We start from the raw sequence: 6,000 nt of genomic DNA, 5'->3' as shown, positions 1-6,000 counted from the left end.
TAACATGAATGCTCTCATAGCTAATGATGATTAATGAGGCAGACAGAACAAGGGTGGAGGAAATTGTAAAATTGAATACTACTATTACAGTAAGCCTATTCAAAATAAGTATTGCTGTTGAATGAAAACTACTAAACGCCCAGGCTGATTTAAAGCGTCTACATTAAAACAACCAACTTTTGTCTAAAATCCACAGAACATAAATCAGTCATTTTCAGGTGTGCACATTCCTGATTCTCTCAAGTGAAGAGCTAACAGGCCTAAATTATTCATTCCTAGCAACATGACGGTCTGGGGTCCCAATACACATCTCAATAAACACTGTGAGCGGGGGGCCCACGGGAGCAATACAGAGCAGATCCAGAGAGGAACCCTTCAGTCGGCCTAAGCACAGACAGGAAAGCTGTTCCCTTTATTCTCTAGAAGACTGCATAAAGGTAAGGCCTTTTAATGCGCATTATCAGCAGAAAACTGAAAACATGTCCTTGCATGACGAAGAGAAGCGCCAAAAGTTTGCATTCATAAGTAACTCGAGTTTTCTCAGGCTTTCCTGCACAGTGTTGTCTTGCCGTGTTCTTGGTTATTTTATGTGCCGACAGAAAAAAAGTCGTTTCTTTTGGGACAATGTTGTGAAAATGTTTAATCAAATATTCCCTGACTCGGAACATTTCTTTTACGGCTTGAATTTATTTATTTGTTGCTATCCGAAAAGTCCATGCAACAGTTATGTTCATTTGTTATGAACGCAGTTGACAAGTTGGTCTACGCTACGTTTGAATGTAAAGTGATTTAGTATTAATTCCTATTTTCTATTTCCAAAATTACTGTAACCCTTAATGTGTCTGTCTTTTCGAAAGTATTAAAAAATATTTACATAGCAGAACTAGTCTAAATATAGCCTTCCTCAGCGGCTGCAAATGTACTACCCGATAGTCTTAGGCTATTGTGTGACTACTGTACTACAATGGTATCACTTCTGATTTCCATAATAGTGGGAAATGTTGGTAAAAAAAAAAACTGAGCTATTTGTCGAAATGCAACCTATAATTCAGTTGTATTCTAAACGCATATTTCATAGTTTGCAGTAATAAGGGGAAACAGGCCTTTTCATTTTGATAGGCTAAATGACTAACATATGCACCAAATAACACTAAAACAAATTTTATATGCCTTCACAAATTTCGTTAAATCCCTCATAGCCTACTATCTAAAATCCCAGGTGTAATAATTCTGGACTAGTCAAATACTAACAAGCTTGATTAACAGCCGAGAAAATATATTTACGTTAATACACGTGAATAGATTGATCAACTGAAAGGTTTACCTAATAGTAGTAACCATTAATATTGATGATAAAATTGGATATAGCCTAGCGTTGAAATATTAAGTAATAGGCCTACGTAAAAACTGTTTAGTAAAATTACAAATAGCCTATGATAATCAGTGGTATGTTGTAGAAGAGGATAGGACAAGTGTTGTTGCACATTTTCCAAATACTTTGTTCTTGGGCAAAGATTACTGGTCAAAAGCCCGTTTTATTCGGTTTGATGTCATCGTCGCTGCATGAGTAGGCTATATGCCCTATATTGATAAACTGAACGGCGTTGTTGTAACCACCCCATCTCGGCAAAAACCACAGATTGTCCAATCAGATGGCAGCGATTTAAGCGCAAGGTCGGGGTGGGATGACCTCGCACATTCTCGCCCGTACCTATAGTTCTCCATTGAAAAACAACACCGTCTGACCTGCAACACATTTAAAATTGAAAGGAATGCGACAATTTTCATATTTCCAAGTTATTAAATAAAATATTTACTTTTCACAATACCACTTTGGTATCGTCCCATTACAAATCAGCATTACAACCATTACAAATTGTCAGTATTTCTGTAGAATAACGGTATTGGATATAGGCCAATCAATCAGCTGACATTTGGCTATTTTGAGATGATTATTGGCACCATCCAAAAACAGGTGTCCACATGGCTAATTAACATAAAGGTTATGTACCAGATCCAAAATCCACTGTCAGTCATGTCATTTGATGATTAACTTTCCATTTACTTGTATAAGTCAGTACAGTGCAACATAAGAATTAGTTCACTTTCAGACATGTGCATCTCATTTGCAGGGTTACAGTAGGATGCCTCGTTCAATATCTGAAATGCATGTCTCTTTTTTCTATTAAGTAATGCTAATGCACTTGAGGAAAATGAGCACAGGCCAGATGGTGCTGACCCAAAATGACTCTGTAGATCCTCAGTCACTATATGCAGACCCACTGACTGAGTTGAAGGTTTTCTAAAGAGTGAGCAAACATTGGATAGGGTGAGCTTGAATTGTTAAAGAGAATGTATGTGAGGATTATGGGTGTGGAAGTGTGTATGGAAAACCTCACGTGTCATTGCCTTTAGTTAAAGGGCTAGTTCACCCAAAAATGTGTGAATCATTTTTGTCATCATTTACTCTTGATCCAAACTGTATGACATTCTTTCTTCTGTGTTTTTTTGTCTGTACAATGAAAGGGGTCCTAAATAACCCCACTGACTTTCACTGTATGGGGAGAAAAGAGAGAGGTAGAAAGAAAATATTTTGTTTTCCACAGAATAAATAATCTCCTAAAGGTTTGGAACAACATGAGGGTATAATGAATTTTCATTTTTAAATGAACTATCCCTTTAAGATCTATTCTATGAAAAAAAGAAGTCATGAGTACATGCTTTCTATAAGGCAACTATGTGTCTGTACCTGCATCTGTAGATGTGCCTCTTCTCCAGTTCTTTGTGTGCGTATCTGTTCTTTGTGTGTTTGGAAAACCTGCTGGCATATTGCTAACATGTCTACCCTTTCATCTGATGTGCTTGTGTTTTGTTGGTCAAAGTGTGTCTACCTTTCTAAGGATGTGCCAGAGCTTGTGTGTATCCGTGTATATATCCTATCCCTTGACATGCTTGAGTGTTGGTTTTTGTGTATTCGGGTGTGTGTGTGTCTGACAGCCCTGCCTTTGATGAGCCGAGTGTGACGCCGGGATGGCTTCTCTGGCCGGAGGCTTGCAGTGCTAGTGTGGGAGCATGTGAACGATCAGACATGGAGTAAACTTCCATGACTCAGACACTTCCTGCTTTCTCAACTTATATTAAAAAGAAACATCACAAATGTTTTGACTTTAAAATGAGGAATTCCACACAGTGAGTACCATGAAATCACAGATGCACGGATGTGTGTGGAATTAACAAAGATAGTATCAGTGAAGAGGGTGTATACTGCAGCTTTTCTCTATTGTTTTGGATTGGGAAGACGGTGACGGAGGACTGATGATGTAATGCAACACTTAAATAAAGCCTATAAGCTGTCCAGACTGCAAGAAGCTTTAATTTTGGATGAGGAGAGATACAGAACATTTTCACAAAATAACAGCCGTGATTCTGTTCTAATAATATTGTGAGGACGTAATGCATGTTGAGAATGCACAAGTACCTACAAATATGTAGCATATTAATACTAACGAGAGTAATAACTTGGAAAACATGGAACACAGAGATATGGAAATATAAGAATGAAAAAATATATATATTGTTTAATAACCAAATACCTATTGACCGTTCTCTCATAAACAATTAAAAAGGAACCATAGTCATAGTTAGGAAGAGCACACCTTAAAACAGACAAGAGTTCTACAATATAGTCCAGCCCAAAATATACACTCTTCTCTATTGTGCTGTCAGTTTTGCATTTGCCATGCATGCAAACATTTGAAAAGCAGCTGCACACACACAACAGTTGACAAGTAATGTATAAGAGTTGCAACTGGTGTTGAATTGTGAGTCTGCAGTGCCTAAAGAATTAAGGGAAAGGTAAGAAGAGAATGAATGACAGCATTGTGAAGCTAAGTGTTCGCAATAACAAGAAACTCCAGCTCTCTCAACCTCATCACCTTTCACAAATATGACATCAACAATCACTTAAGCCTTAACACATCAAATGTGAAAAGGACAAGAGCATTAAGCCTCAAGCAAGGCAACCATATAGACACTGTTACTACTCACTAGATGCTAAAAAATACAAGGCTATATATTGCCTCCATGAAAATTTTTTCAAAATGTCAGTTATGTTCTGCAGAACTTAAAGCAGCAAGTTCAGGATGCAGGATGTTCTGCAAAGTTGTATGTTAATGCATAACCGCAGACTAGTTTTAATTTTTCATGAGGGGAGACATGTTTGAACCCGCAGGCGGCCTAATAAACCAGTCAAAGCAATCGGCTGCGATTCTTTTTCAAACATCCTCCTCATTACGTGCCACCAAAATCCTGCTAATCTCAGTGGGAAGATGACGTGAGCTGATCGACATTAATGGATTTGTAGATGTGGAAGTGCAAGACACACACAGGGCGTTTAGAAGTGAGGAACTTTGCCTCATTGTGTTTTTTGCTTCATTAGCTCCAGTACAGAGCTTGTCAATGCCTTTCCTATGTCTTACTGCAGCGGTGCGGTTTTTCTCTTTGAGATGACATGCAGAAGGCCGCTGTGATTCCATTATGAAATCTACATAGATAAGAAATAATATAGCTTTCAATTCCACTCTGATGTTATAAAAGAATTGTAATGTAATGGTGTAACTAAACCTATGATAAAGATTATGGTTGCCTCTTCTAAAAATACTATGTCAATATTTTTAATCAGATGGGAAAATAATTGCTGCAATTTGTTTATTAAATGTATTGTACTAAAAAAAATTTTTTTTTTAAAAATCATCTAATGCCCTGCAGTATTCAAAACTCCACCAAACACACCTAACCAAAACCTAAATGCCTCAAGCACAATTTCAAACTTTTGTAAAAGTGTTGTGCACCTTCACGTCCAACAGGGGGCAGTACAACTGATCACATTAAGAGTAGAGACCCATAATTTAGAGTATTCCACCATTTATAGTCCCACATACCTATATTTATTTGTTACACAAGGACATTTCTAACAGAGCTAATTCTCTTTAACATTATAATACTCTTCTGCATCCTAACTGATCCCTGCTCCTCAGAATGTGTACCTGCACAATTTGTACAAGCTGTCACAACTTGATGATTAGCAAACAAGAGTTGTTTTAAGAGCAATAGATCAAAGGAAGAGCACTGCTAAATTAAATGGTAATCATTGGCAATATGGCTATTTGTACATTAATTGAAGTATCAACATTATAAATTATATGATCAATAAATTATGACAAAATATGTTTTACATTGCTTTAACTCATCAAAATAAGTTAAGCAATTTTTCAACAGATTTTTTAAAGTCAGTTTAATGTGATTTAAGTTGAAATGACTTAAACATCCAAGTTGATTGTACTTAATTTAAGGCAACAACTTTTTTTAGAGGGTAATTCAGATGAATAGTATAATAAATATTATTGGTAGCACTTTATTTAACAGTCCGGTTTCGCATGTACATACTATATAGCCTACTTATTGTAGTAATTACAATAACTGGGTAATAACTATAGGTACTAGTTCTAAACCTACCTCTAAACCTACTTACAGTTACATTCTTGGTAAGTACACTGTGTGCACGTACTGTAAAATAAAGTGCAACCAAAATATTAACATTAGCTATTTATTCATTTTAAAAAAAAAAATGCGTTTCAGAATAAAATGATTAAATAAAAAAATGTAAAGCAGACATTGCTGATAATTCACCATAGAACGGTTGTTTCAGTGTGTCACCACTAGATGGTGCAGTATTAAGTAGGAGGTAGAAGACAAAAAGTGTGCTGTACAAATTAATTGAGCAACAATAACAAAATAATATTTTTTTGCTAAGAGTTAAGTTTCAAATTCGCTGCTCTAATACAACATGACTAACATTTCAAATAAATAAATGTAGACAAGTAAACTCATTCATTTATTTATGCAAACTGTGCAATGCTGTGAATATAAATCTTTAATTTTATGTTACAGGTCCAACATTGCCAATTTAAAGGTTTCAGGTTCAAATCCAGATGACTTGGT

The sequence above is a fragment of the Leuciscus leuciscus genome (genome assembly GCF_965113295.1).
Source record: "Leuciscus leuciscus genome assembly, chromosome: 8".
NCBI lineage: Eukaryota > Metazoa > Chordata > Actinopteri > Cypriniformes > Leuciscidae > Leuciscus > Leuciscus leuciscus.
The sequence above is the reverse complement of the archived record's forward strand: the minus strand, read 5'-3'. Positions refer to the sequence as shown.